This window comes from Antennarius striatus, chromosome 9 (genome assembly GCF_040054535.1).
Source record: "Antennarius striatus isolate MH-2024 chromosome 9, ASM4005453v1, whole genome shotgun sequence".
Taxonomy (NCBI): domain Eukaryota; kingdom Metazoa; phylum Chordata; class Actinopteri; order Lophiiformes; family Antennariidae; genus Antennarius; species Antennarius striatus.
This window is the reverse complement of record NC_090784.1, coordinates 12,479,951-12,505,256: the sequence shown is the minus strand read 5'-3', so window position 1 is coordinate 12,505,256 and position 25,306 is coordinate 12,479,951. Positions and strand designations below refer to the sequence as shown.

At 40.7% G+C, this 25,306-nt stretch overlaps 1 protein-coding gene across 2 annotated transcripts in view; it reads left to right on the top strand.

The window, feature by feature from the left end:
• Positions 1-9,548: 9,548 nt before the first annotated feature.
• The window catches only part of spaca6 (sperm acrosome associated 6), a 32,819-nt gene continuing 17,061 nt past the window's right edge, over positions 9,549-25,306 (top strand). For both annotated transcript variants that reach the window (XM_068323948.1, XM_068323946.1), the window contains exon 1: positions 9,549-9,986. The gene's annotated coding sequence lies outside the window, so the exon portion shown is untranslated. The remainder of the gene's footprint in view (positions 9,987-25,306) is intronic.

Below are 25,306 nucleotides of genomic sequence, written 5' to 3'. Positions count from 1 at the left end.
ACTTTGTGAGTCACTTATATGAGTTTGTGAACAGTTTTTATGAGTTGATTATTCTTTTTTCGTTAACAAAGGATTAAACGTATTTCTATGTATCGTGGTGATTTTTTGCCTGGAAAGCGCGTCTGACAAAGGAAGGCCCCGTCGTCAGCCTCTCAGCGACTTATTGGTTTGGAAGTCGCTACACCGACTACATTCTTAACTCTTGGATGCACAACTTACGAACACCTATGCTCTTCCATGATTGGTCAAAAATAACCCTGTTAAAATCAATGCAGTTTTTCAATAAACTGGTTGTTATTCATCAAAATCTTTAAAACAAAGAGTTGTAATATTTTCATATTTCAGGTATTCCTCATAAAAAATGCTTATGACCTGAGGCCATGTGCATTTTTATTTATTTTTTTCATTATTTTTTAAGAAATCGAGCATAAGCTGTCGATTTTACTTCTGACTAACTCGTCTCTCTCTCACTGCAGCATGTAAAATGAGCAGATGTTGTGTAGCACTGATTTTATTTTTATTGTAAGTATTTAAAGCTTACATCCCAGGGACGCACATTGTCTAATGATCGAGCATCCCTGTCAAAGACGCAAGGATGCATGCAAACGAGAAAACTGAGATGGTATAATGTGTTTTGTTGAAAAGAAAGAGTAATTCCATTTTGGACATGTACATTTTTTTTTCCACTGAAGAAGTCTCTTGGATGAGAGACGAAACATCTTCAAGAACTTTCTTAACGTCCAGTGGATCGACTCAACAGCTTTTGGATAACCATGACATGGATGAGTGAGAACCTACACAGACATCTTGTACTTTTTTTGCATATGGAGTGAAGCAAACTTGAGATCAAAACTCAGGAACCGGATACAGAACAAAGTGACCGTCAGAGGCCTGCCTTCAAACCAAAAACCCCCTCCCCACCTGAAACAGATCCATTGGGTCTCGAACCCGAACATTCTAACATTTGTTAGCTGGTTGTCACGTTAAAAGCAACTTCTGGCTTATTGTTCACTGGACTCATCAGCGAACCAACTGGTGGAGGAATTTGACTACCAACCACATAGGATCAGCTGAGTTTCCACACCCACACTGTTCAGAAGAAGAAGAAGATTTTTTGATTTTTGCAAAAACACTTTAATCACATTCAAACATTTTGCAATTTTACATTAGATGAAGCACTAAAGTGCCTCATAAGATTTTTTGCAAAAAAAAACTTCAATCACATTTAACATTTAGAACATTTAGAACATTTTACAATTTTTCATTAGATGAAATTTCAAAAACACTAAACACTCAAAAACATTAAACATCAAGAAGCAAAGGGAAATACAATATAAAAATTAATACATTATAACAGGAATTTTGCAAAAGTGAGGTGGTCATCAACTAAAGTGTATAGGACATTTTTGTAACACCAGATGTTCCTAAAGTTATTCAGGTCTTTTTTCAATTTATAGAAACCAAATTCTAGTTTTAAGCGACATCTGATGTTACAGCAAAAAACAAAACTAAAAAACTACTGTATATATCATATAAAAAATAGCCAATATAAAGTAACATTGGCCTACTTTTGAGTTAGCTAGGTCAGGTGCAATGTGTGTGTGTGTGTGTGTGTGTGTGTGTGTGTGTTTGTTTGTTTGTTTGTTTGTTTGTTTCGGAAAATTAATAAAAAAGTAAATAAAAATTCAAATAGCCTCATGTCACAAACATGTTATATAAGGATTACCTGGAATATGAATATATTGCAACTTTTCATCCTAAAACTGAAGAAAAACAAACCCATTTATGAACCCACCTGTGCATCTAAAGGTTAAAAATGAATGTATATGAATCAATGTGTGTGTGTATGTGTGTGTGTGTGTGTGTGTGTGTGTGTGTGTGTGTGTGTGTGTGTGTGTGTGTGTGTGTGTGTGTGTGTGTGTGTGTGTGTGTATGTGTGTGTGTGTGTGTGTGTGTGTGTGTAGGGGTGGACAGTAACATTCCTTAAGTAAAATTACTTAAGTACTGTACTTAAGTACAGATTCTGAGGATTTTTACTTTACTCAAATACTAGAATTCTTTCATACTTATTACTCTTAATCGAATACATTTCCGAGGCAAAGATTTTTACTCTTACTCGAGTTAATTTCTGAGAAGATCATGAATACTTGTTACTTTTAGGTTTGCCTGTTGCCCCCCCCCCCCTCTAAAATGCAATTGGCCACACGCAGTGTTCATCAAAGAAGGAAACCTATCAGTACACGTTCTCAACTGGGATTTACGTTAAAGCAGAAATACGTCATCCCCTACCTAATCAGCTCAAAACAAGACCGCAGTAGCAATGGCGACTGCCGAAGAAGCCTCCGTTGAATCTGATGAACATGATGAGCCGGAGTTTTATGAGGAAGGAGGAAGAAAACCCATGGCCTTATCTTAAAGATATGTTCGAGTTTGTAGAAGTGAAAAAGGACAACGCGGACTCAGACAAGAAAAAGTACAATTTCAAATGCTTTTGTGTTTGCTGAAGAAAAGCTGACAAAAGTCACACCTAGAAACCTCTTGTCACTTAATTTTACAGTACTACAGACTGACAGAGACTGGTGGACACAGGGCCACAGAGACACACAGACTGGGGGGCAGGAGGAGACACACAGATTGGGGGGGTAGACAGACAGACAGACAGACAGACAGGTGGGGGGAGACAGGCAGTCTGGGGGAGACAAATATTGTGGTACTGGGATATGTCCTTCCTGTAAACATTGAGTTGTTGAAAGCAGAGATTTAGGCCCCGTCCACACGATAACGGATTTTTTAAAAACGCAACTTTTTTGTTGCGTTTACGCCTTCTGTCCACACGACAACGCAGATATCCAGAACGAAAACGTAACTTTTTAAAAACGCTGACCGAGGTGGATTTTTTTAAAAAACGCTGGGTCTGCGTTGTCATGTGGGTGGTGTATCTCCAGGACTTTTTAAAAAGCTGATGTCTTGCCTGCGACGAAAACTGCTGTGACGTCATATTTATGGGCCTGTGTGTTGTGACAACAAAACACGGAGGATTCCTATTAGATAAAAAGTGACTCAATACTGCCACCGCATGGTTTGGCATGCTTATAGCCGTCTTCGAAAACGCACTGCTGGGTTTACATGTGGACGGAAAGTTTTTAAAAACGCTGTCGTGTGGACGCGAATTGTTTTGATGCATTTTTAAAAAGTTGCGTTTTTTAAAAAAAACGCCATCGTGTGGACGGGGCCTGAGTTTGATGTAAAGTAGTGGTTCTCAACCAGTAGTCCACCAGTGTGTCCTTTAGGGGTTCCAGTTGGTCCCCAGTTAAACGAGTTGGTTGGGCCTGTATGGCTCCATTTGGCTCCATTTGGTCTTGTGTGTGAATGGAAGGGGGGAATTGTTTAATAAAATGTGAAAAGGACATAATTGTCCTCTTTGATGATTCCATTAATTTTATTTCCATTTTTATAGATGTTGGGGAAAGCTTGGTACAGCATAACATAATGGTTCTACAGGCAAGCGCATCAGTGCAGGTGGTTTCAAAGAGTTTTCTCTGAAAGAAGAGATGCAAGGTACTATATATAAAATTGTAAAATGACAGTAATTCAGTCAGGTCCATTCTCATCAAAAAAAAAGGAATTTACTCTTAGTCTTACTTTTACTTTAAGTACATTTAAAAGCATTTACTCTTGAATACTTAAGTACATTTAAAAACAAGTACTTTTTTACTCTTACTCAAGTAATGTATTGACTGGGCTACTCTTACTTGTAGCGGAGTAAATTTTGACCAGAAGAATTTCTACTCTTACTCAAGTACTGGGGTCAAGTACTGTGTCCATCTGTGTGTGTGTGTGTGTGTGTGTGTGTGTGTGTGTGTGTGTGTGTGTGTGCGCGCGCGCGCGCGCCTTTTGTGATTCTCCCTCTGACCACTGGAGGGCAGAATGTTGTCTCTTCTGTCATTCCATCCAGTCGACATGGTGGTCCTGCATGTCTTGATAGCACACTGAACTCAGTTTCTAGCAATCAACAGTCAATATGACTTCATGGTCAATGTCATCTGTTTCTGTGTTTTATTCATATCACAGGCCAAACTTCCATTTTTCTAATGGTTTTTAAATTTGTTTTCTTTAGAGTAAGTTAGCTGATTCAAGCTGTGACATAAAGATTAATAAAACAAGTTAGCATTTCATTGTTAACGTACAGATCATCAACGAATAATAAGGATTCACTGATTTTGATCTGTGTATTTTTTTCTTCACTGACTGCCTGGGTCTTTGTCCCGGTTACCAACTCGAGAGTAAATTATTGCTTTGATGGATAGACACATGCAGCATGAGACACACACGCACGTACGCACGCGCGCGCACACACACACACACACACACACACACACACACACACACACACACACACACACAAAGCACTTTGAAGTGCTTTGAACTGTCTGCTGATGTGATTAAGAACTATACAAGTAAAGGTTGATTGATATGTACACATACACACATAGTATACATATTGTGTATAGTATTGTGTGTGTGCGCCCGCATGTGCCTGTGTGTGTATATGCATGCAGTATAAACACAACAATATAAAACCAATAACCGATAATTTGCAAAAACAGTGCTAATAATATCCCAAAATTTATTACCATATAAAATTACCTAACAATTTCTAAAGGCTCACTATTACCAACATTCCTAAGTTTAAAAGTCAAAATTTATTAGAAAACAACTGCAAAATTAATAATAAACATTGTTTTTGATGACCAATTTAAAACTAAATTGCCTTCTCATTATTTATAGCATATAGTATATTTCATATATTTTACTCTTTAATCCTCCTGTAATGCTGCTAACCTCCTTCCCTCTTTATCTGCTAGTGGTGAACCACTGCAGGCAATTCCTGTTGTTAACTATAAGACTGATTGCATTACCAAGTCTTTAAACAAGCTATTAATTCGCTCGAAGTCATTCTGTTTCTTTTTTCTTCTGACTTTATAATCCTGATACAGACCTCACAGATTCTGCACAACTATTTATCTGAATACTATTGATTTTCTTTTCCAGTTTTGCCTCTCAAACATTGCCGCTGTTATTCCACTGTGATAATAGGAGCAGGTCAGACAAACACACTTTAGATGTGGATGTTTCTCACAAGTGTTAATAAGTATTGGAAATGAAAGCACTTGACCTCGAAATGTTATCGTTCTTTTTTTCAAAGCCATTTCTCACTGAACATGTCTGGCGGTTGTCAATGAGGCCCACACGCATAAGCCACATGCAGCCTGCTTCGCCTTCAAAAACATATTGATTTCTCTATCTCACAGGGAGCTTAATGTGATCGACTGGCCAGGCCTTTCAAGATCAGCGCCAGTATAAGCATCTCTTCCCCTCACGCACACACACACACACACACACACACACACACACACACACACACACACACACACACACACACACACACACACACACACACACACACACACACACACACACACACACACACACACACACACACACACACTGTTCTTTTCCCTCTAGTAATGACTGTCCTTGGGTTGAGCCAATAGCAGAGGTGTTTGCCATAGCATCCAGTCCCTCATCATTTCTGGTCCTCACTAAAGTGGTTAAATATGGAATGTGTCTTGGCCTCTTTGATAAAAGGTATGAGTGAATGCAGCAGACACTCCTTTAACCTTTATAATCTGCCCACTCCTCCATCCCTCCTCCACGACCCCCCCTCCCCCCACCTCTCACTGGGTCGATACCTATTTGTGTTGGTAATGCGGTAGACCAGTGCCTTCTTTTTAAATTGAAAAAAGTTGGTGTTTCTTCTTTTGGGGCATTGAAAACAGATTTTCTTTCCGGATTATTTCTCAACATTCTCTTACACATTTAAGGCATAAAAATAAAGATTTGTTTTAAGAGATTTAGATTTTTTTTTTTTTAAAAAGAGGTTGTAGGAGATCCTCAGTCCCAACAGCCATGAATGTCCTACATGTTTACTTAAAGGGTGGCACAGTGAGGCAGCAAAATTATCCGTAGGTGTGAGTTTTTATGCATGTGGTGACGCATCCAGAGTGCTCCCTGCTTCTTACCTGTAGCTAGTTGGGTAGGCTCCGGCATAACTTGTGAACCGAAAAGCAGATTAGACGAGACAATTATAATTGTCTCATCTTCAAGAAGACGGATGGATTGTATGTCCACTTAAGTCAGTAGAGACAAGCAAAATTAAGTAAAGATAGATATTTATTACAGCAGGTAATAGTAAGTCTGGCAGACTCAAAACTTTCAGGAAGCTTGTGATTGAAAACCATCTGCCCCAGAAGGATGTGAGATGCAGCAAATCCCCCTGTGGAGACCAGACACTGGTTGTTGGAGGCGGTCGATGACTCAGCAAAGACTAGTTTGGCTAATGAGCCTGATGAAAGAAAGGAAGTCAACCTTATTTATCCCCAACGGGGAAATTATCTTTACACTTTTACATGCATAAATGTGTCAGACCATGCATACAATACAATGTTGTGTACAGACCCCTGAACAAACAGAACACACTTGGGGCCTGTAGGCATGCAGTTAGTACAACAAGCGACATGAAGAGGCAGAGTGACGGGTCGGGACTTTGGGGTGCGCCCCAAATGAGCAGCTTGTAGGGGGGACTGCGCCTTGCTCAAGGGTGCTTCGGCAGGGACTGGGAGATGAGCTGACACCTCCCACTGTCAGCTCATACTGTGAAGGTGGCTGGCAGGAGCGGGATTCGAATCACCGATGTCTGATCATAAGGCGTCCGATCTACCTCTGAGCCACTGCCGCCACAACGTGGTGAAGGTGGTGAATTTGCAAAAACTGAGTAGTGATGGGGAAGTGGCCTGCATGTGTAGCCTGAATTAGCTAGGCAGTATAAACATTATAAGCCAACAGTGGAGATGTGTCACCATGCTTAATGGGTAGATTAGACCAATGGAGGAGAGCAGCTCATATCTCAATCAACAGCTCCACACAGTGACAGCGGAATATCAAGACCCTACATGCATTGCAAGTATGAATGACAATAACAAAGAAATGGCCCAAGTATGGAAGGATGCAAGCTCTTGAGGGGAATATTTGGCTCTTGGCTACTAAATGTCCTTCTATGTTGGATACTAGGCAGGTAGAGTCCACTGAGATTATTAATGTAACTGATTACACTAATAAAATTAACTTGAAATTGAATATGTACCATTACATAGTTCTGGTGAGATTGAAACTGACTGTGAAATGAGCAATTTCAGTTAAGGCATGATTTCACAAACTTGGGAGTGACGTTGATCCAGTTGTTCCAGCATGTTGGTGAAGAGTCTTCCAGCCTGGCTTGAGTTTTTTGGCCAGCCCATAAATGTCATGGTTTAAGTGCTGCATGCAAACATAATTTTCCCTCCACTCTTGTTTTTTTCTGCAGATAAGACACCCTCACATCAACCCTTATGTCTTGTAGATCCAAGGATTTGACAGGATTAAATCAGCAGGAAAGAGATTTTTCACTAGATTTATTATGGGTGGTGACTTTTTATTGGTCTATATTTCAGAAGCTCTCTTTGGTTCACATGGCTGAAGTCTAAACACATCATACATTACAACTCCAACCATCATCTAAGTGCCTTAGGAATAAACAGTAGACACAAACTGTAGGACAAGCATTGAATAAATCAGTAATTGCTAAATACCTATTAATTTAACAAACTACAATCTCAACCCCTTTCAAGTGTTTATTTTAAATTAAATCAAACTTTTGCTTCAAACCAAACAGTAAATTATTTTTCTTTCTTTTTAAGGAAACAGATTCTAAATTGTCCAGATTTCATCAGTGCTGTAATTTTGAAACTGAAACATAAACGGGGGAAGTGCAATAAAATGTCCAACACAATTGATGGCAACTGCCTGTGATCTTGTGGATGATATTTCTTTGTGATAACATTCCATGTTCCCAGGCCTGTAATTTATTGGAAAATTCCTGCTGAAATGTTATTTGGCTTTACATAAAACTCATTTAAATACCCATCCATTATTTGCTAACGAAGCAAAACCATACTGTCCTTACATATTGAAAAATATGCTTTTTTTTTGTCAATTCCTTTTTCTTAGAATAAAAGGAATAATAACAAAATGGCCACTGGTTACAAGAGACATGAGACATATTTATGAATCTATAAGGTCCATTATGCAAACTCTGCTGCATACATAAATGCTCAGGAACGGCTTGTATAATGCAGGGCAGTTTAACATATGCAAGTCTGTTCTACGAGAGGCATCAGGAGGTTTGCTTTACCACGTGCCTCTGCTGGCCTACGATCGAATCTAGTCAGAGCTCCTGACTCCCCCAGGCCTCCCCTTCCGCTGTCTCAACAATTAAATCAGTTAAGGTGAGTGGATTGTACCCGCTCTATGCCTTTTATTAAAAAGAGACAAATAGGTAACAGCCGAAGCGGCTATTATTGTCCACTTTTTGACCTACAACAGAAAAGAGTTGTCTTATGAAACATTTCACCTGTATCTCAGCAGTTGCCATGGAGATTTTGTGAAGATATGCGAGGCTCTGCTTAATGGTCTGACCTTAACCTTGCACTTTCTTGACTGCACGCTTTCATGGTGTTACAAACACACGGGCATAATTTATATAGCAAATTAATATTCTAGCAGCAATCTGTTTTCTCACCTTCCTTCAAACATATCCCATTCATTCCTTTAATATTAATTCAGCCCTCAACAATTGTTATAAAACTTGTGTCTCACGTTCATACGTTCTACATCTCATGTATGTCTTGAGTTGATCTCCAAGTCTTACAATAGCCTTGAGGGACCATTTACAAACCTCGACCCTCCCCCATCTGCGTTTCTCTCTGCCCCTTTTCGCCCCTCTGTCTCTCTTCTTTTATCTCTTTCTTCCTCTCTCTCTCCCTCTTTCCCCCTCTCTCTCTCTCTCACACACACACACACACACACACACACACACACACACACACACACACACACACACACACACACACACACACACACACACACACACACACACACACACACACACACACACACAGTGTCTCTTTCTCACTTGTTCCTGAAAGTTGTGTCTCTTTCCTGTGTGCTGGGGGGCCGGCAGAGGGGAAGTACACAGAGAAGGAAAAGCACTCCCCGAGTTCAAGTGCATCGGGTTTAAAGACACAGCTGGCTCCTACAAAGGGACACATGACAGGAGGACAGCAGTCGTGAAGGCAGAATAATGATCTATTGACAAGGCTGTTGCGTACACTGAGACGGTAGAGGGATCATTTCACGTGGGGGGGCTGGGGGGCTGGTATGGAGTTATGGGGGGGGGGGGGGTCAAAAATGTGAACAGGAAAATGGAGAAAAATGTCTCCTCCCCTTTTCCTCTCTCCACGTATACTCCTCTGATTCCCTCCCACCTTCCTTTCTTTCAATCTCTGTCCCTCCCTCTCTCCTCTCCTTCATTCCTACCCTGCATGCATGCACACTCACACACACACATGCACACTCACACACACACATGCACACACACATGCGCGCGCACACACACAATGACTGATGCCTTCTCCTTCCTTCTCATGCATTCTACGTTCTCTCAGCTCTCCCCACACTACTGAGACTTTTGTGTTGGTCCTCTTTGTACAGCGGACGGTGGAACCGGTTCTGCACAGCTTCAGCGCAGCACCATGAGGAAAAAGTACTCATCTTGTACTTTTCTCCCATTACACTAATATCTTTTTTTTTTTTTTTTTTTTTTTTCATGAGGCATGTTTTCCTTTTCAAAGTCCTGTGCGTGGTCGGGTGAAGATAAAAGCAAATGGTGTCTGAGGAAGAGATGAGGCAACAGTGGATAAAATGTGACGAGACTGGAGGGAAATAGAGATGCATGGCTGCAAGTCAAGAGGGAAGGCACTAACTGGAGAGTGAGGAAGAGGGGACAGAGAGGAGGGATCAAGTTGGATTCGAGAAAGAAACAGGAAAAGGTAAAAATAAAAGGGGTTGACCATTGCCACATAAGCTTTATTCTCTTCTATGAGATGGTTTCGAAGGAAAAGTAATCCTGTACATATCTTATTCCTGTCATTTTTTTTTTTGCTTTTGATGTCCATCTCTTCTTGTATGTTCAGGTCTGCTATACGTTTTAATTTGGTTTGTATTTTGTGAGTCATTCTCTTCCTTCCTCTCTACTCAAGCTGAAACATTTTTGCCCGTCTCCACAATTCTCTCCTAGTTCTGCCATGCCTTCCACATCCCATGTTTGCTCTATTTAATATGTATGTGCTCTTAAAAAACACTATAGGAGGAGGATGGATTTAGGGCCCGGTTGAAAGGATAAAGAATCAGGTTTGAATCACTTACTTTTATGTCCTGGTTGAGTGTTGATTGCTGTCTGTCTAAATGTTTCTGTCTGATGACCGTTCTGAAAGAGAGGGAACGTGTTTGACCTAGTTCTGGTTCGTAGATTCAGCTGATATTAAATTGCATAAAAGATGACAAAGTATTTTAATGATGTGGCCATCATCATCACCATCATCATCATCCCCTCCGACTAGGAATGGATGTGTCCCGCCCTCTACTTCCCATGACTGTTAGTGTCCCTCACCGTCCACCACCACCAAACTTACCGCCCTGAACACCTTACTGCGCTCCCCTCGCCTTTGCTGACCTGTTTGCTCTCAGCGTTACCTCCATTGTTCTTATGTCAGTATTATTAAAGACAACTTGCTGTTCTTCCCACATGTTTGCTTGAAGAGCTTTGATTTCTCCTCAGTCTATGCGTGTAACAATCCTGTCCATCTCCATGGGGATCTGATACAGTCTCTTTACCCTGACTAAAACCAACTCGTGGAGGTACCCCTGCTTGTCTCTCTGCCAGGAAGCATCGTTAGTCAAAGGGCAGAAAAAGTCTTCCCCTGATCTGCAGATCAGAGCGTGACTGCAGGGATGGTAGTTGCCTAAAAATGTGTGTCTGAACAAAAGTTTAACACTATTATTATGAAAATAGTTTCATCTTGCCGAGTTTGATGATTTGAGGTCTGAAGGCGCACATAGACAGGGTTTAGCAAAGGCAGGTTAGCAGAAAATGATAATTAAAAACACATACTGCACTTGTTTCAGTGGAATTAGTAGAGATTAATTATGAATTACTCATAAAACAGTACTTTGGTTAACACTTATGAAATATTTCCCAGATTTGTTGATTGGCTTCATCACATGTTCATAATATATTTTGTAAAGTTAGAAAAAAAAACCCCCCCACAAAAAATCTGGTTGATATTTTGAAAATGTTTGAAAAATTTAAATGTCTTCAATATATCAATGCTGCATTTACTATAACCACAAGTGGATGTTTATATATATGAGGAAATGATTGGTTCTTTTGCAATATAAATGATTACTAGTTTACTGTCTGCCAAGCTGACCCTGAGTTAGTGAGTAATGTCATCTCATTCGGTGGCTCGATCGGCGGTTGTTTAGTCTGCATGTCTCAAAGTGTGGCCACTGCAGTGATGTGTTCACTGCCCCCGTTGGCTCAGTCTCCTGTGGTCCCCATGTCCCAGCAGATTACCTCCTTAGTATGAAACAGCTTTAACTTATACACATGCATGATGTTTAAATATTAAAGCATTAAACCCATTACAATATTTTCTATTATATGTTGAAGATGTTTTTCAAGAAAGTAGTTTGCTTACAAAGACTGATTATTTAAGCTTGTGAAAAAAATCCAAAAGGTATTTTGTGCACATTAATCAAATATGGAGGGTGGCACGGTGTCGCAGTGGTTAGCACTGCTGCCTCACAATAAGGCGGACTCAGGTTCGAGTCCCGCTCTGTGCGGAGTTTGCATGCTCTCCCCGTGTCTGCGTGGGTTCCCCGGCTTCCTCCCACCTCCAAAAGCATGCGCTTCAGGTTGATTGGCAGTTCCAAATTGCCCACGAGGAATGAGGCTGTGTGTGCATGGTTGTGTGTCTTTATGTTTTGGCTCTGCGGTGCACTGGCGTTGTGTCCAGAGTGTCCCCCGCCTCACGCCCTATGCCGCTGAGATAGGCTCCAGCTCCCCGTGACCCGCTGCAGCGGATGCAGCGGTGGTAATCTGAAGATGACTGACTGACTGACTAATCAAATATGGAGTTTTTTCTTTGCTATTGTCTGATGTTATGAAAATTAAATGCAGAGACCATGAAGTGGCTTTAGTGCCATTTAGATAGCATACAATATCATAGTACTTTATGATGATGAGCAGCTGAGTCATTTAGAGTCTCTATGCCACCACTTCTGTGTGAAATAAAACGGAGTGCTTTGTCAGAAATAATAAATTACCCTGGTATATAGTGTGGACTGTGAATGTGTCAGTTATTTAAAACAACTTGAACTTGAAGCTGCAGTTTTTGCAGCACAGCTAAGCTTCAGAGTGCACAGAAAGCCATTCCTGCATTTCAGTTCATTCTATATTACTGTACTTGGCTTTGCTCATACAGTAATTATGTTGCTTTGGTTTGAAAGGGCCAGGAAAAGGGCCACACTTAACAGGCAGTAGGGTCCTGCCTCGAAAGAAAGCACTGCACAATGTGACTGCTGTGGATGGGCTAACGCTCTATTACACTCTGAGTGAGAGTGATTCCCCTCAGTCTCTGTGTTCCAGTTGCATCACTTTTTATCTGTCTTGTCTGGAACATGGTGCTGAAACTGGGCCGGAGCTGAGAGAGGTCCAGCTTTATAAACAGAGTACTGTTAATCTGATAAATCTCTGACTGACGTGAAGTTTTTGCATTCTGTTTCAGTTCCAGGAGGTTCATGCCTTGATGTTATTGCTGGATGTTGCTAATATAGCATGAGACAGATGATCACTGCCGATGCTTTAGTCTCTGTTAAACCATAGATTTTTATTCATTTTAAATTTTACACTACTTTTATCTGACAGCTGTAATTGCTAAAATCTGCTTATTTCCAAAATTATTTGTTTTTGAAGATTAATTTCACTCAATAAGTTTCGCTAACCAAACTATGTCCTTAGATGTTAGAACATCAATACTAGTCACCTAATGTAATATAACAGTTATTGACTTAAAACTTGCAATGATTTCCTTTAAAACTTCTATACCTGTAGATGATTTCATCCAGTGTGGTATTGCATTTTATTTCATTTTGCACATGGAGTTTGACACGATAGACAGTATACAGAATACTTTATATATCTCCCTCTCTCCTCTAGGACTTTATATTAATTACTTGTAGACAATATTTAGCTCATATTTTAAAGTACAGAACTTCATCTGTGTAGACATACAGTATTTATATCATCTTGTTTCAACACATATATGTAAGACATTAAGAATGGTCAGCATTGTCGTTTATAGTAAACATTTTGGATAGTTCAGAAAAGTGTTAATGTTGGATTAAGTTTATGTAATTATTATTATAAAGAGCACAGTCTTAGGATTCAGTGTCTGACTCTGCCATGAAAGCCAGGACAAGGCAATCATGGTGGCTCAGGGTCTAGGACTAATACCACATACCACATAAATTGTCTCCAGCTTAAATCGGATCAAGAGTTTGTCCCCAGGGAAAGCATTTCTGTCTACTTCATCCCAAAATGCTGTTAGATAAAGTCAGAAAACACTTCAAAATGGATCTATATTAATATATGATATATCACATCCTAGTTGGGTCATGTTTCACAAAGCAAACCAAACTTTCAGTGTGTATCTACAATAACCAGCCCTCTTCTAGTAAGTAAGTATTAATATCCCCTCCTTTAGATAAAAAAAGAATCATTTCCCTGAGCCGACAGTTTCAATAAGTAAGTAGAATGGAGCAGATATAAATATCTGCCTCTGATCAAAGAAGAGACAGTAGAACACCGCTCCATCCACAATGTTCCATTAAATGTTCCAGCATTCCACAGTCAACTGCTGAACAAGGTTTAAGAGTGAACTGCAAACAAAAGCAGGATCTGAAACATTCAGTTTACACGTCTCAGTGCTTCATTATCATTCATGAGTGACATTTTTCTCACATCATGTAACTTGTCCTTCCTTCCTTCCTTCCTTCCTTCCTTCCTTCCTTCCTTCCTTCCTTCCTTCCTTCCTTCCTTCCTTCCTTCCTTCCTTCCTTCCTTCCTTCCTTCCTTCCTTCCTTTCATCCTTTCCTCCTTCCTTCCTTCCTTCCTTCCTTCCTTCCTTCCTTCAATCCTTCCTTTCATCCTTTCCACCTTCCTTCCTTCCTTCCTTCCTTCCTTCCTTCCTTCCTTCCTTCCTTCCTTCAATCCTTCCTTTCATCCTTTCCTCCTTCCTTCCTTCCTTCCTTCCATCCTTTCTTCCTTCCTTCTTTCCTTCCTTCCCTCGTTCCTTCCTTCCTTCCTTCCTTCCTTCCTTCCTTCCTTCCTTCCTTCATTCCTTCCTTCTTTCCTTCCTCCTCTCCTTCCGTCCTTCCCTCGTTCCCTCCTTCCTTCCTTTAATGAGTTGTTTCCCCCAGGTGGCTGCCTTTTGCATTTAAATGGAGGCAGAGGTGGAGAGGTGGGGGTTAATATTGGCCGGCTGTAGGAATGTGTTTGGATTCAGCTGTAGGAATTCCTCACTTTTGCATTGGTAGGTCTCAGCATTGCTTCTTACCTTTGCCAAACTACCCCAATCCCTTTCCCTCCAGTCTTTCTCTTCCATCTGCCACATCTGTCTCACATTTGATCTACATCATCATCAAATTCCTACGTCTATCTCATTCTTATTACTCTATGCTCCCCTCAAGTTTTGATCCTCGCCATCTCCCCTCTCCTCTCAGACTCTTCAGATGTCTGAGACATCTAAAGAGCCTCAGGAGTTGGGGGTTGGGTAAAAAGCAACAGACAGTGAAACTGAGGCCCCGTCCACACGATGACGGATTATTTTAAAAACGGAACTTTTTAAAAACGCATCGAAAACGATTCACGTCCACACGTCAGCGTTTTAAAAAAAATCTCCATCCACACGTAAACGCAGCAGTGCGTTTTCGAAGACGGCTATAAGCATGCCAAACCATGTGGTGGCAGTATCGAGTCAAATTTTATCCAATAGGAATCCTCCGTGTTTTGTTGTCACAACACACGGGCCCATAAATATGACGTCACAGCGGTTTTCGTCACAGGCAAGACGTCAGCATTTTAAAAAAGTCACAGATAGGCCCGTCCACACGACAACGCAGACCCAATGTTTTTAAAAAATCCACCTTGGCCAGCGTCCCGGATATCTGCGTTGTCGTGTGGACGGAAGGCGTAAACGCAACAAAAAAGTTGTGTTTTTAAAATATCTGTTATCGTGTGGACGGGGCCTAAGTGTCAGAATTCTAGCACAGTATTTCACCACTGCTGGCCTCATATCCACCTTGTACATCAGTCAGGTATGATTTATGGAGGAGCGTTCTAATGGAAGGGCCTTTGTTCATATCATTTGTGGACCAGAAAATAGTTACATGTGTCCGCACAATAACTGTCAACAGGTTCATATCAGGTATAATGATTGTTACTTAAAAATCTTGCTCAGGTATGATCATGGAAAAAAAATCATGGAAACCTGTACTTTAAATTTTTCTCACTGTGGAAAGATAAATATAATTTTTAAAAATGTAAATATACAAAAGCATCTAATTGTGAAATTAAACCACTGGTCAAAAGGCACAGACACAGAGCAACCGCTGTGATGATATAACTGTTATATTTCAGCTATGGCAGAGAATAACAGGCATTGTATTTCAATATCAAAGCAAAACCAGAAATAATCATTAGCTGTAGATGTAAATGGAACATAAGTTTGTAAAATCAAGTGTCATTGCATTTCCTCTGGTGGTATACTGGCGGCGTTCACAAGGTTCTCCATCACGCTTTGTAGTGACAGACAAGCTCTGCGGTGTCGTTTGGGGGTGTCAGCTGGCTGCATCACAAACCGACACCCTGGAGTCTGCCAACTCTCCAGCGCCAGACAGACAGGAGGAGAGGTGGGAGCGGTGAGGAGGCAGAGGGGAAAAGAGAGATGAAGGCATACAGAAGCAGGCTGGCTGCGAGGCAGTGGGTGGAAAGGAAGAAAAAAAGCATCTGTGGAAGGAAAGCGGGGGGGGGGGGTAAGGAGTAGAGGAGGAATCATTTGTGTTCATTTTCTGTCTGCTCAGTTAATCATCAGAAAATGAACTTCATAGTTCAGAGCACAACAATCACCTCAGCCAATAAAAATGAGCTGGTCTGATGGAGAGTGTCCACTAGCTAAAGTGACGTGATGCTCTGTAAATACTACACAACAGTATATAAAACAACTTTTACAAGTCAGAGATTGTGTAGTCAGCCAAGGATGGATGTAAAACCTGCTGTTCTTTGGACAGCGGGGGGTCAGCGGGGTCACATCTGTAAGATAAAAGGACAGGCAGCGGTTGGTTGCTTCCACAGAGGGATGGAAAGGTCAGGAAGTGGCCTCAGCACAAACACCAGACTCATTGTTCAAGTTCAAGGTAACACTGAATGGGGTTTTCATTCAGTTATCTCAGCCCCTCGTCCCGTCACAAGTTGCCGTTTCTAAAGGGGTCGTAATTAGAGGAAAGCACCGTGTGTGGTGACGTCCCACATCGCTCCCATGCTGGAATTATAAGCCAATTATGTCAGTTTTACTAATTCAGAGTCAGATGTTTGTGTTAAAAGGACTCCAGAAAGCATCTTTTTAAAAACATTGTATGTAAGTGTGTGCTAATACATGACTTCAGCTGCTTTACACACTGAACAAGGTCAAAGCTGGAGGGTCAGATGTCAGGGCAGCCCCTACCCCTCCTTCACCTCCAGCCGCCTCCTTCCCTCTGTTGTGTCTGTTCAGTCATCAGCTCCTCATTAACTCCACTCAAAAAAGGATTTCCTCTTTCACCTCTTTTGCATCCCGGTCCACACTGGAAGAGTATAGTAGCTCTTTTATTTGAACATGAATAATTAAATCCATTACGGCTGTTGAGTTTAAATGCAAACTAAGTGTATAAAAGTTGTAGCAACACGCTGGATATGAAAAAGGTAATCTGAGCAGGACTCAAGCAGCCACAGTGTCAAACCTTAATAATGACTTTCCACCGTACAACACACACACGCACACACACACACAGACACACACACACACACACACACACACACATATGCAAGCAAACTCAAAATTCAGAATCTGACCTGACTCTGAATTACACGTCTCAGCAGAAAGTCAATAACGATACAGGAATGATTAATCAGTCCGTCTGTGGCCCCGCCCTCTCACCACCTACTACTCTCCTCTAAGCCCCACTCTCCCCCTCTCAGTTTAGTATTGATCTGAATTCTTTTGCTTCCCATTTATCCCTTATCCCTACACACAAACACTCCCATTGCATCGAGTGGTCACAAAGAACCTTTCTCACAGAACTGTCTCCTGTGCCCCCGCAAACAGCACCCCCCCCCCATGCAGCCATCAGTGTGTGCGCCACCTTACACTCACATTCAATGCACGATTATTCTGGAGTCCAAATTATGAGGGTCCTTTTAATGGTGCAGGTGCATCATGTGGGTGTGTTTGTGTTTGTACACACATTAGCCTAAATTCAAGGCATTCTCAAGGGGTTAACTCACAGCTCATTGGTCCCCCCTGCTTCCCCCCCTCACCATACTGGTTGGTGGCACACAGGTTGCCATGACACCAGACTGTTTTGTCTGCCCTTTGACCTCTTTAAGGGGTACTGTGGTCAATCAGGCATTACATGTGAGAGGCAAACAGAACAGACGAGAGGGAGGGGGGGGGGTGCATTTCCTCTGTAAAAAATGAGGTCTTAAATGTTCCTCTATACATCCGCTTTGTAAGGAGCAGAAGGTGGGGAGCCTCCGAGTGAAACAAAGACACATGTGCACATGCAGCAGTTGCAAGGGTAAATGAACTGGGCTGGAGCTCTCAGGGGGTGGGGGTGGGGGGGCTATTATGCTCATTGTGCAGTCGGCCAGCTAAAGCTGTTTGGCTGCTTCTTTTGAAGTTATGCAGTATTTACCAAACCAGAGCAGGAGGCTTAGCGGTCCAAGCTGGTGCATGGCTTTGTCCACACCACTGAGCAAATGAGTGCATATCAAGATTTATACACCTACAAATGTTGAGCTGAACAATCACAAACTGAGAATTATAAATATGTTTTATGTGACGTGTTCCACCAGGGAAACACTGAAACGATAACGTCTAATAAAGATAAGACCCAAACAGTCGTGAATGGCAGTACCCAAGAAGTAAAGCAAACATTCAAGAGTTCAATGTAGCTTCTAATGTAGGTCTACTTATAGATTAGTGTGTTGTGGTGTGAAATAGTCATCGCGCTCTGTACTTCGGAGTTGTTAAAAAATATAGAAAGTGATTCTTGTATTTCCATAGTGTGATAACTAAATGATTTGGAGAGCAGCTGTTTGGTTGTGTGTTTGACGGTGAACTCTGCCTTATTTATTTTTACATTATCACTTACATGTATCTTATAATTAATTATGATATTTTACTTTCAACTGAGTGTCTGCATTATATCTGTTTGCAAGTCTGTAAAAACCGTACCCACTCTCCTGCTGCATCTGTGTGAATGAGAGTTAAGGTATGAACAGAAGTATTCCAGAGGTTGTCGTGCTGCTTGAATTGTGAAGCTGGTGCTGTTTTTAAGACAGCTGGAGTAAGTCCATAACTCTCCACACTTTTGTCCAGTGACACAAGATGCTGAGTGGATACTGAACCTATGAACTGTGGCTCAACACACACACACACACACACACACACACACACACACACACACACACACACACACACACACACACACACACACACACACACACACACACACACACACACACACACACACACACACACACACACACACACATAGGCGAGCGTGATTATTTTTGGTGTTTATGATGATTTTCTACATAACACTGAACATTTTGAAAAATGTTAAAATGGAACTAAAAGAGAATTCTAACTTTAGCTGTAATTCAAGTTCTATAACTATAGAACTAGAGCTATTTCAATTTCAATTTTAATGATTGCCCTATTAAGGGGTTAATTCTGTACAGTGTCCTTGAGTGCTTAGAAAAGTGGCCTTGAATAAAATGTATTATTATTATTATTATTATTATTATTATTATTATTATTATTATTATTATTATTATTATTATTATTATTATTATTATTATTATTATTATTATTATTATTATTATTATTATTATTATCATTATTATTATTATTATTAACAGTAAATTCAGGAAAATTATTCAACAAAATTAATCTGTTGTCCTTGTTAATTACACACAAAGATGAAATAGTGGTAATAGATAATTCAATCAATTCTGACTCCCATAATATACAGTTATTGTCACAATGTCTTGAGGGGAGAAACACATATTTATTATCCAGACGCTGATCTCAACTCATCCTGTGCCTATCACTTATTTATTAACTTCAACAAAACCAGCGCTGCCAGAACACTTTAATAACGTAGCAATAATGTTTGACTTTTATGTCCAAAACTCAATTCATGCACTCGGTTAAATATTTGTCTTGCAGCCTGGGTTGTCTCAGTCTTTTGCAAGCATGCAAAACATTGGCTGAAAACACAAATGTTGACAGAATAATGTTCATACATGAATTCATATTTCATAAACTTTACATTTATTCTTATTCCGAATTTGAGTCCCGCTCTGTGTGGAGTTAGAACCTTCTCCGCTTGTCTATGTGGGTTCTCTCCGGGTTCTCCGGCTTCCTCCCATCTGCAAAAAAACATTCGTTTTAGGTGGATGAAATTGCCCGCAGGGAATTATTGTGAGTGTGAGTATTTATCTCTGTGTATGTGTGGCTCCGTGGTGCACTGGCGTCATGACTGGAGTGTCCCCTGCCTCACGCCCCCAGTCAGCTGGGATAGGCTAGGCTCCAGCACCCCACGACCCGCGACAGCGGATGAAGCAGGTTTAGAAAATGGATGGATGGACGGACGTCAGTGAATAAAACTAAGTTAAAACTCACCAAGGTTGTAAGAATTAATTACGATGATTATGTTTGCATCACAAATTAATGTACTGTGTACAAAATCAAAATATCAAATTAACATTTTAAATTCAGTTTAACTGTTAAGTTTTAAACTATATAATTTCAATGAGACTCCAGTGGTGCTTTGACAAGAGTAGTTAGTATAAAACAATTATCAAGCCTTTGTAATACTCTAGCTGTGCTGCTGACACAGAAGTAGGAAATAAAATCGGACTAAAATTAAGTTTAGATTGAAACAGGAAATAGAATGATGGTATTTCTGGAGATGGAACTGCATTCATCCGTTATGACTTTCACCATACAACACACACACACACACACACACACACACACACACACACACACACACACACACACACACACACACACACACACACACACACACACACACACACACACACACACACACACACACAAAACTTCACTCTTTAAAACCCTAAAAGAGCTATTCTTACGTTAAAGCGTTTGATTGGAAACTTTGAAACTGAGCTTCAAAAGGCTGGACACGAAGCATATGTAGATCGACATCTGTGCCATAGCAACAGACTGGCTAGCTGCCAGGTTGTTGGTGTTGCTAAGCAAAAGGTTCCCATGGCAACATTTATTTTGCCATCTTGGCATCAACCAAAGTAGATGAGTGTTGGACAGAGCATTGCTCTCACCTGGAGGAGGAAACACAGGCATATTTCAGAAGATCAGTGTCACTCTCTCTAGCAGTGTGTTTTCTGCCTTTCCCTTTCCCACATTTGCGTCACATCTTTGGTGTTGCGTTAGGTTTAAATCAGTGGTGCTCAGACTTTTTCAGCTAATATAATCAGCTTTTGCGAGCTACTTATAAAATGACCAAGTCAAAATGATACCTGCCACAAAAATGCAAAATATATTTCTATTTATAAATACATTGAGAATTCTTTATATGTATGTTGGTGTACCTTGCATAAAAGCATGAGCCCAAATGATCATCAGTCATGGTGGAATGATACTTAACATACTTCCGCATTCAGTGGACACGTGGGCGTCATGCGTCACTGGGGCAAAACATAGTTTAGCAGCCATAAGAAACATGCAATTCTAACATAATATGGACAATCCCATTGACGGGCTAGCGCGTAAGCATTTTTAGCGCTATACCTTCCCAGAAGGTATTCCAAAGAACGACAGGTTCTTGTCTTCGCGTCTTTTTGCTGTTCTGTTGACACAACCGTTCACCACGCAGGTAACCATGATACTTTTGGGGTTAATAGCGTCTAGAATTGTATTGTTTCTTATGGATGCTAAGCTATGTTTGTCCCCAGTGACGTATGACGCCCACGTGACCACTGAATGCGGAAGCTGCTGCGGCGCAGATTTTAAGCTTTTTTGACCAAACGGATGATCCTACACATATAAAATTTATTTTTTCTTCTATTTTTCATAATAATGAATAACATATATGTCACTTAAAACTAACTTTACTGTCCCTTTAAGTTTTTGTTTTCTTACTTGGTCCAGCTCCCTCACTCACTTGTATAGTTTTTCCTCAAGTTTACGACAAAAAAGCCAAGGGCTAATACTTGTGGGCAACTCATTAGCTGACTTCTTGTTATTTCTGCTAGCTTTGCACCATCTCTGGATATGCGCTGTGACCTAAATTCCAGAAAAAGTCATGTGTCTGGCTGTCCTGTATGTCAATCAGGTGAAGGAATGGCTGATAGGCTGATGTCTATTTTGTGATCTACTCACTAATAAAGAATAAAGGCAGAAGAAGGTGAGAAGGCAGCAGGGGGGCATGAAGACAGTGGTTGGTTTAACTGGTTAAGAGGCGGGAAACGGGGATCCTTGAGGGCTGAAGCAGAGACACACTGGGTGAGGAGAAGAAGGGAAAGGAGGGGAGTTCTGAACTTTGTGACAGAATGATGCAAAGGAGACTGGAAGGACCATGCATGGGATGAGGAGGGTTCTAAACCCTAACCAAAAAGGAAAGGAGGAGAAACTAATAGACAAATTTATCCATCAACGTTTTTCTCCTGTCATACAATCCTGTTGTCTACCAGGTTAAATGTTTTGCACTGACAGTCTTCCATAAGGTTAAATCATGCACATTGACACAGCTCGACAAAAGGTATGATGAGAAGGATGTGTAGACAATACGATCTTGACTCCTTTGCTGTCATGTAATGCTCCTGTTTTGAATGAACAAATCCTTAAATCCCATATGCCATATTCGTCCAGTTCCCATGCACTGCTCTCTTTTCAGTGTTGCAGACTTAGAATAAGCTTTTGCATTGTGTTTAGTAAATATCTGACAAACTGAAGTCGTAGGGGTTTTTTTGGTTTTTTTTTTTAATGGCTGAACAACATTTAAGTAGGGTACCATTTTGACCTGGTTGCAGCTGAATCGGCCCCCCCCACTCCAATGTTACCAAGACATTGCCCAACCATATATCTTAGTGGACTATGAAACGTGTATTTCCTATGGGGAGGATGATCAAAAATGGATTTAGTTATAGTGTTATTTTGTAATGGATATTAAATAATTTCACAACTTCTGACATGCTCAAGACTTTTAATTAAAGTTTACGACTAAATTAAAGGTGATCAGCTTCATGGCAGAAAGAATTATGCAAATCTGAGAGCTATTCATTAAAATTTGATAGTTGATTTTGGACGAAATATAAATATATGAAAGCATAAATCCAAACAGTAGAGCTGATAATAATGTAGCTGCAATGGATGGAAATGCTTTGACATTTTTTTCCAGCATGTGATTGGATACATGATCATATTTTTATATTGGCTTTATGTGGAAAAAAGTGTTATTTGACGAGCAAGCTGACCAAGCTGATCAGACTCAGTATTATTGAGTTTTTACTGTTGCATTGCTTTCTCATGACATTCAGTAAGGACCAGTCAGAAAGAGAAGTAAGAGGTAGTCACCGCTAGAGGGCGCCACCCCCCAAGAAATCGAAATACTATGAATAGATGGAGCGAAAATATCTGAGAAGTTTGTCAGTCACCAGGTCATTTTAGAGTCACCTGGACTTTAAGGACAGAAATTCTTGAATGCACTTCACTTCTCATCCACTAAGTTTCTTCTGTTCTGACGAAGTTCAGTTGACAACTGAAGAAGTCCACTTACAAGTCCAGTTGAATTTATTCAACAAAGGGATCTGGAGGGGAGGAACCCTCGCAGTACACATGTATGAATGGCTTCATGTAACGGTGTAGGAATGGTTTTTCATTGTTTTGCTTTGTTTTTTTCCAGTTCAGAATGTTTTTTTATGAGAAACAAGCTTGTCCCATATTTTTCTTATACACCTTGAGTAGATTTGATAAAGTCAGTTGCCACCCTTCATTGGCATTTCTCTGCATCTATCAGTGTTTGTGTAAATAGCTGGTATTCATTAACTACCTACAGGCTTTTGTGTGCAGCCTTAAATGTGGATTCCCTCACTGCAGCTGTTCATGTAACATCACAGCCACTGCAGCATTCCATAAAGGTGCACTGAATCCCATTCATTTTATGCTGTGAAATCATAACTTCCATCTTTTCATTTCAAACCATATCATCAAAGACCCCATTTGTAATCCAAATCTACCATAACTGCATGCACAAACAGACAAACACCACCAATTATGCTCCGAAGACACATCACTATTCTGTTTAGTATGTTTTTTTGAAAAAATTTTGTATTCTTTACTCACAAAACAGACCAAAGAAACCCCTCGAGCATGAAAACGTTCTTGTAAAAATAAAACAACGCAGTGCAAAAACAAATGAAAGGAAAAGGGGAGAATCTGTTGCCTGTGTATAACCCAGTCTTAAAATCTGCTAGATGATACATAAATAAGGACATTTGAGGTCTATATCAGTATATCGGTCACATAGAAAAGCATGAGGCAGAAGATAATTGGCTGCATGACAGGGGCCAGGTGTATAAGTAGAGTATTTGCACAGAAACCTTGGTTCTGCTGGAGATCTTGCGTTGAGAGGAGCACGACAGTTTGTGCTCTGCAGTGTGAGGTAGTTGGTTGTATGGTTTCGCATAATAAACAGCACGGAGATAACTGTACAACCTTCTAGCTTTCCCTGCGGAGTCACTTCTTGCCACATCTAATGTGCCCCCAGTAGAGAGGTAAGTATGTTGTTATTTCACTGGAGGATCTCCTAGTGATTAAATTCATTGCTCATCCTTTTCAGCTATGATTTCTTTTCAATGCTCTGCCCTTAGGGGCAAAGCGTTAACTTCCCATGCATGGACTCATTTTTGTAGCAGGGCATCTTTGTCAGGAGGACCACCTGCTGCTAGAATGGATGTTGCTTGTAGTTACTGACGATGACTTGCTTCTGCTGCAGACTTGAGAAAGGATGACGAACCCCCTTTTTACTATTAGGAGAAGTTTTGTCAACGTACTGTCAGAGAATGATAGCACACAAAGCCCTGATGTCTAGATGGGATTAATTTCCTCTGTATGTGACCAATCAGACAACTCTATGACCAATCAGATAACTGTGCAGCCAATCAGATAATTGTATGACAAATTAGACAAATATATGTCCTTTGCTGCAGCAAATCTCCCTAAAAGAAAATGAAAAAATAAAATTGGAATTGTAAAAGGTGAGAATTGCTCAACAATTCAATAGAGAGGTAAATTAGATGGATTTGAAGTTTCACCAAGTCATGTCATTTTCTGATGTTTAGACAAGCCTCTTTAAATGAATGGTAGACTGTCTGAATGCTTGTGCATGGCAGCGAACCATCTCTTACTATATGGAACAACAGGTAGATGATCATTGTCTGTCTGCATTATACGTCTACGCAAATGTTCGTACAAAATTGTACGCAGCTTTCTACATCCCACAGCAACACACAATCATATTTCCAGTGTAGTTACGCCACCACCTCTCTTCCCCTGCCTGCCTTCCCCTCAGTGTATCAGACTGGTGGCTGAGACAGCAGCCATCTGCAGTGCGTTATAGCTGGCTCTCCTCCCCTTCTGGACGTAGGTGGAAAAAAAAGGGGGGGCATATATCAGAATTGTGCTGATTCTGCACTGTCAGTTGTAGTGTTCTTTATCATCTACTGCCCAGTGCGACTCTCATGCCAGAGACAGCTGTACATCTCCCAGTTGTAAGATTTGTGGGCCAAAGCAGTGGAAAGTGAGCAGCCTGCCCTACCTCGACCACATCGTAAAGGTCATTTATACCAGAGAACAGCTTTGTTTTCTTTGCTCTCACATTACCACATCTCTACAACATATCTTTTAACATTGGACCTGTGAGTAAATGTCACACC